The sequence below is a fragment of the Pelophylax lessonae genome, assembly GCF_965119305.1.
Source record: "Pelophylax lessonae genome assembly, chromosome: 3".
Classification (NCBI taxonomy): domain Eukaryota; kingdom Metazoa; phylum Chordata; class Amphibia; order Anura; family Ranidae; genus Pelophylax; species Pelophylax lessonae.
Genome location: NC_138770.1, coordinates 103471155 through 103485663, shown reverse-complemented (window position 1 = coordinate 103485663; position 14509 = coordinate 103471155). Strand labels below are relative to the sequence as shown.

Genomic DNA, 14509 nt, shown 5'->3' with positions numbered 1-14509 from the left:
GGACAGAACCTTACAGCTCCAAGCTAGCAAACAGTAGTTCGAGTCCCAACGGTCTCCAGGATATTAGCACCTGCAAAACAGGGGTAGAACAGGGGAAGGAAAAAACAAAAACAGGGGGTAGCAGGAGAGAGGAAAAAAATCACAGGTACTTCCATCTCCAGGCCGGGGGCAGAGCCCCCCAAACAGCATCCACCGGGTCATCATCGCAAAAGGGCACCTGAGAAGAATCCTCAGGCCACACCATCTTCCGGAGGCATCTGACGAGGACGAAGGGAATGCTCATTGTGGTCAATCCACGAGGAAGCTTCCGACGGATCCTCAAAGAAATGATGTTGACCCCCAGCAATAATACGGAGCTTCGCAGGATACAGCATGGCATAAGAGGCATGTAGTTTCTGCAGACGCTGTTTGACCGCGAAGAATTTCGCCCTGCTCCTCTGCACTTCAGCGGAGAAATCCGGGTAAAACGAGACCCTCACCCCATTGTACTGTATATCCCGCCGCTCTCTCGCCAGTCTCAGGATAGTCTCTTTGTCTCTATAATTAAGCAAGCGGGCAAGCATGGTCCTCGGCGGGCGGCCCGGTTGCAGGGGACGAGGGGGAACCCTGTGGGCCCTCTCAACGGCATAAAGAGGGGAGAAGGCATCCCCACATCCCCAAAAGGTTTCTTTGAGCCAAGAGTCCACAAAGTCCGTGGGGTCTCTCCCCTCCACTTTCTCAGGCAGACCCACAATGCGGACATTGTTCCGCCGAAGGCGGTTCTCAACATCCTCAGCCCGCTGTTCTAGGGCCCTGGTCATGCCAGCAGTATGGCGGGACTCCCTGGTCAGGGGGGGTAGCTGGTCCTCCAAGTCACTCACTCTCCCCTCCACAGCCGTGGTGCGCTCCCTGACCTTCTGGAGGTCTTGCCGAAGAAGGGACACCGCTTCTGTCAGGCCCCCAAATTGCTTTTTGAGGTGGTCTACATTGTTGTTGCATCTGTTTACTGCCCGCAGGATATCTGCAAGTGTGGGCTGCTCCTCCACTTCCCCGTCACCCTGCTCCATCTCCTCCTCACCCTCAACAGCACAGTCTTCCACTCCAGAGCCACCCACACCCGGGCTGACAGGGCCAGAAGCACCCGCACTGGTACTGGCATCTGGGGGTCTCCCTTTCCCCACCGAGCCAGGGGACTTCTGTGCATAGTAGCGCATATCGCGCTGCGGCTCTTTGGGTGGGTGTTTCGGGGGCTTGGTGGACTTACTGGAGGTGGCGGGCTTCTCGGATCCTCTCGTCCGCTGCGGCAGGCCGTGCGCGGCGCCATCTTGGGGCCCAGACATCCCGGAGTTCTCCCGCAATTTGCGGCGGAGCATCGCCCGAAGGCCAGCCGGAGGGAGCACAGGTGTGTGCCCGACGGTACAAGGATGCTGTCGGTACCCGGTGAGCAGCTTTGGAGACCGGGGAAAGGATCGGTGTTCGGATCAGAGCGGGAGCTCAGTGAGATGCGTCCTCTCACATGCCGTTCCTGGCCACGCCCCCCCAGCACCTTATTTTGAATGCATTAATGGACTTATAACTTTGGACTGCACTTTACTTTGCACAAAATCACTTTAACACTTAGCATCTTGATTATAGCACTTTCTATTGTGATATATATTAATTTTTATCGTCATATTTTAGCACTAAGCATATTGCACTTTATATTGTGATATATATTAATTATTTATTGTCATATTTTATCATCAAGTGCACTTTATATTGATCACTATTGGAGAATTATATTTAAATTATCTATCACTTTCCTGGTAGCGCTGTCATATAACATTTTCATTTTATCTTGGTTTTTTACCTAAGTGGGCAGCAGCTTCAGGTAGCACTATTTTATACAATATCATTTTTAGCGCGGGTTTTAAGTTTATGTTTACACATATCAAGGGGGTGAATAAGGTTCAGGACTCAGGGCAGATTTTTATTATGAATCCAAAATCAAGTACACAGGTACATGACCTCCAAACTAGTTGAGGAAAGCTTAAAATGAATCTTAACCTCCCTAGCGGTATTCCTGAGTGTGGCTCGGGGTAAATTTACAGTGCCAAAAGCAGTAACCCCGAGCCACACTTGGGATTACCCCACAACACAATTAAATTTACCCGCTGTGTGCTTGGCCGATGCCGTCACCTGTCTTCCGCTTCCCTTCCCTGCGAGCTCCGCGACGCAGGGGGGTGGCACCGGCGGGAGATTCAAAAAAATAAAATAAAACAAATGACATGATGCAGTGTAATCTGTTAGGATTACAACTTTGTATCATGCCATTTCAACACAGGTTTTCACCTAGTGGTTTTTCCAGTGCCCTGCCCGTACTTTTTGCTGTACTTTGTGCCTGGAATATTGAGAACGTCCATGGCGTCCAAAAAGCTTTCTTTTAGCTCAAAAGCGCTTTAGGACGAACTGGAAAACAGCGACCGTGAATCGGAATTATTTGAAGAAATAAGCGATTGCGATTCTTGGGAAAATTCGTCATCAGATACTAAAAGTGACGACAGCGATGATTCTGCAACTGAGCTCAGAGATGTGTGAACTTGGTGCTCTATTGACTGCGGTACGTATCAGGCAGTGCCCCCAAGATTCCCATTTACTGGAGCACCTGGTATGAAAGTTGACGTTAACCATAACAACCCCTTGGCATACCTACAATTATTTCTGACCGTTGAGGTTATTGAAAAAATAGTTACTGAGACAAACCGGTACAAAGAGCAACAATTGGCTACACATCGGAAGTTTGCAAGATGCAGAAAGTGGGAACCAGTGACCAAAGAGGACATTTGGAAATTTCTGGGCCTAATAATTTTTCAGGGAGTGGTGGAGAAACCCCTGTAGAAGTGGTATTTGACAACCAATACATTACTTGTCACTCCATTCTTTGGCACGGTCATGTCAGAGTACAGATTCTCCCTCATAATGAAATATCTCAACTTCGAAAACAATGAAGAATTTGATGAAATTTATTATTATTATATTATAACTTGATTGAGTGTTTCAAACTTTATCATACCCGGGATGTCTACTGGACTCTTGTTTGGACAGATTTAAGTGAGTTACTCCTAAGAATTACAGGCCTAAAATATAAAACAACATATTTCCATGCAAAAACAATGTACCGCTTTTAGCACACAAATTCTGACATAATCAGACACCGCCAGGGAGGTAAAAAGTAAGGGTAGTTGAAATTTGGGAAAAACTTCCAACAAAGTAGTGGGCCATATATATATATATATATATATATATATATATATATACAGTACATATATATATATATGTATATATATTTATGTATATATATATATACAGTATCTCACAAAAGTGAGTACACCCCTCACATTTTTGTAAATATTTTATTATATCTTTTCATGTGACAACACTGAAGAAATGACACTTTGCTACAATGTAAAGTAGTGAGTGTACAGCTTGTATAACAGTGTAAATTTGCTGCCCCCTCAAAATACCTCAACACACAGCCATTAAGGTCTAGACTGCTGGCATCAAAAGTTAGTACACCCCTAAGTGAAGGTGTCCAAATTGGGCCCAAAGTGTCGATATTTTGTGTGCTCACCACTGCCTTAATCCTCTTGGGCATGGAGTTAACCAGAGCTTAACAGGTTGCCACTGGAGTCCTCTTCCACTCCTCCATGATGACATCACAGCACTGGTGGATGCTAGAGACCTTGCGCTCCTACACCTTCTGTTTGAGGATGCCCCACAGATGCTCAATAGGGTTTAGGTCTGAGGACATGCATGGCCAGTCCATCACCTTTACCCTCAGCTTCTTTAGCAAGGCAGTGGTCACCTTGGAGGTGTGTTTGGGGTCATTATCATGTTGGAATACTGCCCTGTGGCCCAGTCTCTGGAGGGATGGGATCATGCTCTGCTTCAGTATTTCACAGTACATGTTGTAATTCATGGTTCCCTCAATAAACTGAAGCTCCCCAGTGCCGGCAGCACTCATGCAGCCCCAGACCTTGTCTTTGTACTCCTCACCTGGTTGTCGCAACACACGCTTGACACCATCTTAACCAAATACGTTTATCTTGGTCTCATCAGACCACAGTACATGGTTCCAGTAATCCATGTCCTTAGTATAAACTTGCCTGCATGCGGCTTTGTGGCCCATGTGGGTTCCTATGCAGTGAGGTCACCACTGGAATAAGCATTCCAATTTCCAGCTCTCTGTTCCTGGGTTTGGCCAAGATACATGGGATGTCAGAACTTTTTTTATATCCTAAGAACTTCCCATGCAATTGGAGTAGTATTAAATTTCTTCTGCCAGAGAAAATGAGGATCTGTGATTTCAGAGGCTCTTTGAGCATTCATTTTTCCATAGTACCTTCAGCTGCAGAAGTCAGTTAGGACTTGTTTTTAAAGCTCTTTAAGCCCCCGTTCACACTGGTCGCCGTAGGTCGCCTGCCATACAGAAGCTATGGACCCGTTCTAATAGGAGCGACACAAGTCGCTCCGACTTAGAAAAAGGGTCCGGAGCTTCTTTGGGGCGACCCGGAGCGACCTGCATAGACTTCAATGTTATGAAGTCCGTGCCGGCTGCTCCGAGGTCGCGGGGCGAGCAGCGCGCCGCGACCTGTGAGGTTGCTCGGCAAAGTCGGGTCGCTGCAATGTGAACGGGGCCTTACTGATTGGTAACATATGTAAATACTTTACTGTACATGTTTACTTTAAGGGTAAATATTCAAAACTAAAGCACTTAATCTTTCTCTCCTTCTCCCTACTCAGGTGCATTGGACAGTTGAATTAAGCACTTTCCGGGTCCCCATCAGGAGGTGTTTGCAGACTATGAGCATGTGAAATCTTTCATCAGTGAAGAAATTAACTCTTACAGGAGATCCCTAGATCCAGATTCCCCCTGAGACTTCATAGACAGCTTCCTCATTCAGGCCAACAAGGTAATGGGATGTATACATGAGGCTTTTGCGTAAAGTATCAATAAATACTCTAATACTGATGGCCCATTTAGGCTTTTACTTTGTGATAATGTGCAGTACAATAAACATAATCTGCTGCACATTGTTGTGCCATTTGTTTAGAATGGTACCCAAACACACAACTACGATTTTCAAGAGAAAAATAAGGTGAAACTCCAGCCAAGAATTTTAGTTCATAAATATCTCACCCAATACCTATTACCATCTTGCTCAAGTTCGATAATATATCTGCAAAGGTATCTAGAATGCACACATAAAGTATAATACAGAGGTGGTTGTTAGAGGTAAAGAGCAGTGCTTCAGTGATCCATCTATTCTATTCTGAGACCCATCCAGACACTTTTTTGTAGATGTACATTTAGGTCAACCAAAGGGGTGACAAATATAGAAACTTGAAAAGATAATCTGTTTCTGCCCTATACAACAATAAAACTTCATACTAGGAAAACTAGTGAATAATAGTGGATATTCAAACTTCAAACCAGATCAATTTACTCAACCTGATTATGAAATTAAATGGTCCCACTCTTCCTGGTATATATTTTAACTATGGAGAATGCAGAAGGAGAAGTGGGAACACCGAAAACATCAACATGGTTGGAAAAAGAGCCAGTAATTATGGCATAGAGTGCTTGCTGCTGGAATCCCCAAGAGGTATGAAGTGGATGTAAACTCAGAATCTATTTTTCAATATGTTTTGACATCATGTTTAATAAGTGTGTTGTGAATGTGTTGAAAATGTTTTTACTTGAAGCTGCTGCCAGTAAAAGCATATCCTGTTGCAGACTGACATTCCTAACCAGGGAAGGACTGGGCCAGGGGGGCAATTGCCCCCTGGGCCGCTCTGATGCCCCGTAAAAATGCTGCACTGCTTCTGCCACAGACATGCCTAAATGATTCCTGGTGAAGAGAAGCAAAAAGTCCCCCCTGCTGACCTACTGAGTACAGGATGAAAGCAAGGACAGAGCACAGCCCCCCCCCCCCCCCCCAGTATGGGTGGTGTAAACTGTGTCTGAGCAGAAGCCAGTTCCATGCCCCACTGGAGATTCTGCCCCGGCCACCCCCAACCGAGCTGTCCCAGATCCCCCCAACCGCTCCCTGCTGGCCAGGTTGGGAACACAGATTTGGGCGGTGGGTAGAGAGTACCTGGAGCGGAGCTTTAGCCTGGAATGGTGGTCAGAAGGAGGCCGGGAAGAGGGAGAGTGGGAGGGGGCCGAGTCGCTGCACCATGGGCTTCTGGACTGTACTTGCCCCCTGGGCCGAAAGTTGTCAGTCAGCCCCTGTTGCTAACCACTGTCTCACAATTAGCAGCAGCATTGTCAGTCTTTCATTTTACTTCTTTAGTTGGCCCTTGGGCTGCCAATCACATCTATCAGATAGGCAGTCCAGCAGCCAAGTGAAGTAATTTCATCTGATAATCTGGGGCTCCAAAATAAAAAGAGTGAAGCGGGCAGTCATGTTTAAGGAACCCCTCAAGGGTGGTAAGGGCGTGCCCAACATCGCTACACTTCTGAGGGTGTCCTTTGCTTGCAACTGCATTCACAGTTTTTGGTGGACAGAACTTTTGACTCTGGTGGTAGCTCCATGTCCCTTTTTTTCCTCCTGCCTCTTTGGAGGCCCCTTGGATGGGACAAATTGGACAGTTTCTTCCCCTACAACTGGGGCACTCCTTGTTATTACATGGACACTTTTTAGTTTATCAAGGAGCAGGGGCTGCATAGAGTTAAGCCCGACTTGTGGAAGCCAAAAACTATCTACAAGTTGATCCGAGCCATGGACACCATGGAGACTGTTCCAGGCCTACCCTCTATTCAAAGGGACTCACCAACAGGCATGAAGATCTGGCATAGATAGCAATCCAGGGGGGGTTGCCTCTCAGTACATTTATGCATGCCAAAAACCTGTGCAGATACAGGCACTGCCCATTTTGCATCATCCAGGAGGAAACTGCTTTGCATGCTTTCTGGGAGTGCCCCTTTGCACAAAGCCACAGAACTCAAAGACTTTTTGTACCATAGTCTGCCCTCACACACTTTGGTGCGATGAACAGACTTTTTTTGGAACTTTTTCCCCAGGAGGACATTGACAACACCTTGCGGGTGGTGTACTGCTTTAAGGATGCTTTATGGTGCGCCAAAAGGCTCCTTATCCACCAGCAGGAGAGGATGTCCATTGAGGACTGTTGCAGACTGGTCCACAGTCTGCTCAGAGACTATAACCTGATGGATTTCAAGTAGAAAGAGGAGGGCTAAAGATTTCCCCTTCCCCCACTCTCCCTTGTGTGTCTTTGTCCTTTTAAAAAATCTTTGAGCCTGTGAACTCATTCCCCTCCCCTATCCCTCTTCCCTACCCCCCCCCCCCATCACACCTGTTGCCTATTAACCGGTTGCCGACCGCCGCACGACTATTTACTGCGGCTGTCAGCCCCGGGCAGGCACAGTGACGTATATATATGTCACTAGCCTGGGAGCCAATAGCAGGCGAGCGCGCGCCGCCGGAGGCGCTCTCCCGCCTTGGCTCGTTCACGGACACCTCTGTGCGTGTGACCGGCGGACCCGATGTCCGCTGGTCACTCGCGATCATCCGCTGTGAAGGGAGAAAGGCAGGCGGCTAATGTAAACAAAGCCGCCTGTCATTCTTCCCTGTGTAAAAGCACTGATCTATCGGTCCTGCTATGTAGGACCGTTGATCTGCGCTGTTAAACACACAGCCACATCCCTGCACAGTAAGAAGCATGCCCCTAGGGACACACATAGTCACTGCATCTCTAATAAAGATAACCCCTTCCCTGCCAGTGTCATTTTTACAGTAACAGTGCATATATATAGCACTGATTACTGTAGTAATATCACTGGTACCCCCAAAAGTGTCAAAAATGTCAGTCAAGGGCCTGATCTGTCCGCTGCAATGTCGCAGTACCGCAAAAAAAAAAACGTAGATCGCGGCCATTACTCGTTAAAAAAAAAAAACAACAAAAATGACAAAAATCTTTCCCTTAGTTAGTAAACGCAATAACTTTTGCGCAAACCAATCAAAATACGCTTATTGTGATTTTTTTTTACCAAACATAGATAGCAGAAAACAAATTGGCCAAAAATTTTTAAAAAATTTGATTTTTACATTTTTTTGGGGGGGAATTTCATATAAAAAAAATGTGAAAAATATTGTTATTTTTGCTAAATTGCCGCTCTTTTTTTGATTATAGCGCATGATCAAAAAATCCCACAAGTGATCAAATACCACCAAAAGAAAGCTCTATTTGTGGGAAAAAAAGGACGTCAAATTCCTTTAGGTACAGCGTCGCACGATCGCGCAATTGTCCGTTAAAGTCACGCAGTGCCGAATCGCAAAATACCCCCTGGTCAGTAAGGGGGTAAAATCTTCCGGGGCTTAAGTGGTTAAACAGTATTATGTTTAAAAAGATGCATGCCTTGATGTGTACCTAGTAATGTGTTTCTAGTAAATGCTTTCGGGGTAAGCAGCGTCATGCGTGATGTGATGGTTCGGGGTAATTTTACTCCGCACAACACATTAGGTATCATACCGCAGAGTGAATGTATTTATTGTATGAGTAGAAATGTAAATGTAGTGTATTTATGCGCTGCTTTGCAGTACAGGGTAAAATGTACACCGATTTTAAGTATTTGTTTTTTTTATATTTTATTATGCAAAATAATGTATACCTTTTCAAAAAAATTCCATCTGCTAATGTTCTCCTTGTTCTAAACTTGAAAGAAAATTAAGCTCACTAGGTATTGGAAGAAACAATACAGTTACCACAGTTAGACATTATGGCAGCATTGTTTCTACTGAGCTGCAAGGTCTAGCTTCTGTCTTGCACGCTGGCATTTTTTATTAACTTTTTCTCACTTTGTATGCCACTGCACTTATTTTTGTGTCACCTTTAATGCCTGGTTCACACTGGTGAAACATACGCTCCGACGTTGGGAGCACATGTCGCATGACGTGAGAACCGTCTTAACTGGTCTGACTTGTGTCAGTTTCACTTTGAAAAAGGTTCCTGCGCTACTGTGGTCCGACTTGGGTACGATTGCAGCCCATTGATTTGAATGTAAGTCGCATCCAAGTTGAATCATCATCTTAACTGATCCGATTTATGGCATGCGACTTGTACTCTGAGGATCTTGAAGAAGAAGCCTACGCCAAAATTAAAAAAAAATAAGACAGCCCCCCTGCAGGTCAGGAAAGGGGGGGGACGAGAGAGCGCCCCTGCTGGACCATACCAGGGCACTTGCCTTTAACATGGGATGGGTGGGTGCTTTGGGGCAGGGGGGCTCTCTGCCCTCCCCCGTATCCCAAAGCACCTTGTCCCCATGTTGATGGCCTCTTACCAACATGCCTGGGCGGTGATTGTGGGGGTCTGCGGGCAGGGGGCATATTGGAATCTGGAAGCCTCCTTTACCAGGGCCGAGGAGGGGACCATGACACACCCTAGTGCACTCTTTTGGTTCATTTTGGTGTTTTATTTTTATGCATTCCACCATGGACTCGGAAAACAATGTCCTTTGTCCAGGCTTTTTTCCCCCCTTTATAGTTTTTACAAACATACTGTCCTAAGGGGACAATGCTCACTCACTGTAATGCAGCATTGTCACCCAAGAACAGGAAATGTGTTAGGACTACAAACACCCCGTTCTTTTCACAATAACTTGGGGGGGGGGGGGTCCTGTAGTTAAGAGGAGAACTGAAACATTGTAAATGCTAGCAGTAAACTTCTTATGCTCTCTGTCAGCTCACAAGCTTTCTGGCAGATGAAAGTGTTTAATAGTTTTATTATGAATGTTCAGTAAAAAAAAAAAACTTTTATAATTCTGTTTGATAATATGTTGTGCCTTTAAAAGTCTTGAATGGTTAGTGTGTATAGTATAGAAATCTTGGGGATGAAGGCACAGTTATTCATCACCTCCCAGCTTGATATTTTTTCTTTTAACTTGTTCTATCATATATAATAAAACACTGTCAATGGTATTTTTAACAGACCAAACGGGAGAAAAAAAGAATGCGTTAGCGATATTTATATGTTTTAACAAGGTGAATCATTCATTGGAGGCACATAGATTTACAGTGACTTTACATACTGTAAATAAGGTCAGGATGAAGGAACTTTAAACGTTGCCTTTCTCTGCTGGATATGGGTACAAAATGTTCTAGTAAACAATTAACTTGAAAACAATTTGACCTTTTTTTAAGTATACATTTACCAGCCTATCACCAATTGGAAATGTACTGTATATCTAACCCGCAGCGAGGGAAGAACCTATAGTGTGTTTTCTGTACATGGCTATTTCTGTAGAATTTATCAGAAAGTACTCTCTTATGTTACATATTATCATAGGTTTCTGGTCCATAATTTCATGTTTTTTATCTTAACAAAAATATTGCAGATGCTTTTTAACCTCCCTGGCGGTATTCCTGAGTGTGGAGTTAACTTTCAGTACCAAAAGCAGTAACCCTGAGCCACACTCGGGATTACCCCGCAATGTTACTCACCTTAACTGCGATCCTCCCCGTCCTCCTCCCCGTCCTCCTCACTCTGTGCACAGCCGATTGCCAGCATTTGCCTTTCGGTTCCCTCCCTTGTAAGCGTTGCGACGCAGGTGGGAGGAACCGGCGGCAAATTCAAAAGTGTAAAAACACTAAATGACATGATACAAAGCTGTGATTCTAACGGATTACACTGTATCATGCCATTTCACCACAGGATTTCACCTGGTGACTTTTCCAGTGCCCTGCCTGTTCTTTTCCAGTGCTTTGTGCCTGGAAAATTTTGAACCACCATGGCGTCCAAAAAGCGTTTTTTTTTTTTGTGCAAAAGCGCTTTTAGACGAACTGGAAAACAGCAACAGCGAAACTGAGTTACTTGAAGAACTCAGCAATAGCGATTCGTGGGAAAATTCATCATCAGGTACGGAAAGTGACGACAGCGAAGATTCTGATGTCTCTTTCTGGCACATAGCTTGTGGAATTTGGGAAGTATATCAAATGATTCTTCAGAATTTCCAGTGGAGCTATGTGCCAGAAAGAGACATCAGAATCGTCGCTGTCGTCACTTTCTGTACCTGATGACGAATTTTCCCACGAATCGCTATCGCTCAGTTCTTCAAGTAACTCCGTTTCGCTGTCGCTGTTTTCCAGTTTGTCTAAAACCCCTTTTGCGCAAAAAGAATGCTTTTTGGACACCATGGTCGTTCTCTATTTTCCAGGCACAAAGAACTGGAAAAGCACAGGCAGGGCACTGGAAAAGTCACCAGGTGCAATCCTGTGGTGAAATGGCATGATGCAGTGTAATCCGTTAGGATCACAGCTTTGTATCATGACATTTAGTGTATTTACACTTTTGAATTTGCCACCAGTTCCACCCCCCTGCGTCGCAACGTGCCGGCATCGGCCGAGCACACAGCGGGAGGACAGCGGAAAGACGGCGGGGGATCGCAGGGAAAGGTGAGTTTTAAAATGTAAAACAACAGAGTTCTATGCAAAACAACGTACCGCTTTTAGCACAGAAATCTGGACATAATCAGCCCGCCAGGGAGGTTAAATATATAAACAGTATATATTACCTAGATGGATGCTGCATCTGTCCCCCAGCGCCTCTACACTGAGAACTGAGCAATCGAACACCGCTGATCGCTCAGTTCTGACAGCTCTCTGCTCTGCCCCCTCCTCGTTCAAACTGTATAAACAGTAAGAAAGCGAGGCCAGAACACATTGGCCCCATAAAAGACGACAAAGGAGATTTGGCCACAGAGGACAGGGAAAAGGCGGTAGTGTTAAATAATTTCTTCTCTTCAGTCTTCACATAAGAATTGGGGGGGCTACACTAACCCAGCTTGTAAGGTCGAACTAAACAACACACCTCAGGAAGTGCCGCCATGGCTAACAGAAGATAGACTTAGAACTAAACTAGAGAAACTTAACATAAATAAATCACCGGGACCGGATGGCTTGCACCCGAGGGTTCTTAAAGAGCTCAGCCAGGCGATTGCCAGACCATTATTCTTGATCTTTAAGGATAGTTTACAGACGGGTATGGTACCAGCTGATTGGAAAAAAGCCAACGTGGTACCAATATTTAAAAAAGGGCAGAGATATATCCCGGGTAACTATAGGCCGGTCAGCCTAACATCAGTAGTCTGCAAGATTTTTGAGGGGATGTTAAGGGACCACATACAAGACTTTAGTAATGAAAATGGTATTATTAGTAGTAATCAGCATGGATTCATGAAAAATCGTTCTTGCCAAACCAATCTATTAACCTTCTATGATGAAGTGAGCTGCCACCTAGATAAAGGTAAGCCTGTGGATGTGGTGTATCTGGACTTTGCAAAGGCCTTTGACACCATTCCCCACAAACGCTTACTGTTAAAACTAAGGAAGGTAGATATGGACCATAAGGTGAATACCTGAATAGAGAACTGGCTCCAGGGGAGAGTGCAAAGGGTGGTGATTAATGGGGAGTACTCGGATTGGGCGGGTGTGGAAAGTGGGGTCCCCCAGGGTTTATGTTATTCATAAATGATCTAGAGGAGGGGATATCTAGTACAATCTCAGCATACTAAACTAACCATGGCAATATCTTCTATACAGGATGTGGAAACCTTACAAGCGGACCTGAACAAAATAATGGGGTGGGCAACTACATGGCAGATGAGGTTTAATGTTGAAAAATGTAAAGTAATGCACTTGGGTGCCAGAAACCAGAATGCAAGCTACACACTAGGGGGGGGGGAACCTCTGGGTGAGTCTAGGATGGAATAGGACCTGGGGGTACTGGTAGACAACAGGCCGCTGCAAGCAAAGCCAACAGAATACTGGGATGTATAAAAAAGGGGATTCACTCCAGAAATAAAGAGATTATTCTCCCTCTCTACAAGACTCTGGTCCGGCCACATCTGGAGTATGCTGTCCAGTTCTGAGCACCGGTCCTCAGGAAGGATGTGCTGGAACTGGAGAGAGTCCAGAGAAGGGCAACAAAAATAATTAGGGGAATGGAGGACATCAGCTATGAGGAAAGACTACAAGCACTGAACTTATTCTCTCTGGAGAAGAGACGATTGAGGGGGGATATGATATCAATGTACAAATACTGTACTGGCGACCCTAGCATAAGGAACAAACTATTCAGAGAAAGGGAATACAATAAGACACATGGCCACTCACTAAAACTAGAGGAAAGGCGGTTTAACCTTAAAATACATAGGGGGTTCTTCACTGTAAGAGCAGTAAGGATGTGGAATTCTCTTCCGCAAACAGACCACAACATACAGGGGTATACAATGTACGGTTAACAGCAAACATACACACATACATCATAGGTTGAACTGGATGGACTGATGTCTTTTTTCAACCTCACTAACTATGTTCATTGGAACGCTGGTCTGTGGAGGGGCGGGGGAGTGGCTGGCTGCAAGTAGCTGAAAGGCTGAGCCAGGTGTCAGTCCAGGCACCTGGCTGATCCCAACGCCGTGATCATGATGATGCTGTGCCTGGACCGATATCTGTGATGTCAGTAGAGAGCGGACTTCAGCCCGCTCTCTGCTGAAAATGGGTCAAAGGAGTGCAAAACGAACTGCACTCCTGTGATCCATAGGAGATGTACAGCCAAACGAGCTTTGGCTGTACATATCCTTTATTATATCTTAGACAATTTATATTTTCTGAAAACAGAGGAATAAAGAGATAATTGGAGTTTGTTGTTGCCATATTTGTGCATACGTTTATCAAACCTTGTACTGGGCAAGTAGGCATTAGTAATGTACAGTAGAGCATACAGAGTTGCATGGACAGAAATAAAGCACACAAATTATGTAAATTAAGAATGCTTCAGAAATAGAAGTCGTATTACATTGCGTAGGCCGAGGGGGGCACAAAAAATTATCAGTGTTAGCAGTGATTTTTGCGCCCTCCGCTCAGCCTGTGCCCCCGGCGCCCCCAGGTAGCGTGCGGCTCCAATCCCAGAGCCCTGGTGCAGGCTCTCCAGAGCTCTGTCTCTGCCCACACATGAGGCCGGTCAGCGGTCACATGACAGTTACATCATTAACCACTATACGACAGGCCACCGCAGATTTACTGCGGCAGGCAGCCGCTACTGGGCAAACCAACGTAGTACTAAGTCGCTCGCTCAGGAGACTCTAGGGGGCGAGTACGCGCCGCTGGCGGTGCACTCCCGCCCCCACTCTTCAGCCGGGGAGCCAGTGCATGTGGCAGGTGGCTCCGATGGCCGCCAGCCACTCGCGATTTCCCGCAGCTGAGAGAGAAGGACAGATGGCATTCTCCCTGAAGTGATCACAGAGGCAATGTGATCCTGCTATATAGGATTGCATGTATCTGTGATGACTTCACAAACCACGCCCCCTGACCGTTAGAATCACGCCCCTAGGGACACATTTAACCCCTTGATCACCCATACTGTTAACCCCTTCCCTGCCAGTGTAATTTTTACAGTAACATTGCATAATTTTAGCACTAATTACTGTAGTAATGTCACTGGTACCCCCAAAAGTGTCAAAAATGTCAGT

At 45.6% G+C, this 14509-nt stretch overlaps 1 pseudogene across 1 annotated transcript in view; it reads left to right on the top strand.

The window, feature by feature from the left end:
- Positions 1 to 2379: 2379 nt before the first annotated feature.
- Positions 2380 to 14509, top strand: part of LOC309550397 (piggyBac transposable element-derived protein 4-like) — a 41894-nt pseudogene continuing 29764 nt past the window's right edge. The window contains exon 1 of the transcript in view: positions 2380 to 2640. The product of the transcript in view is annotated as a piggyBac transposable element-derived protein 4-like (transcript). The remainder of the gene's footprint in view (positions 2641 to 14509) is intronic.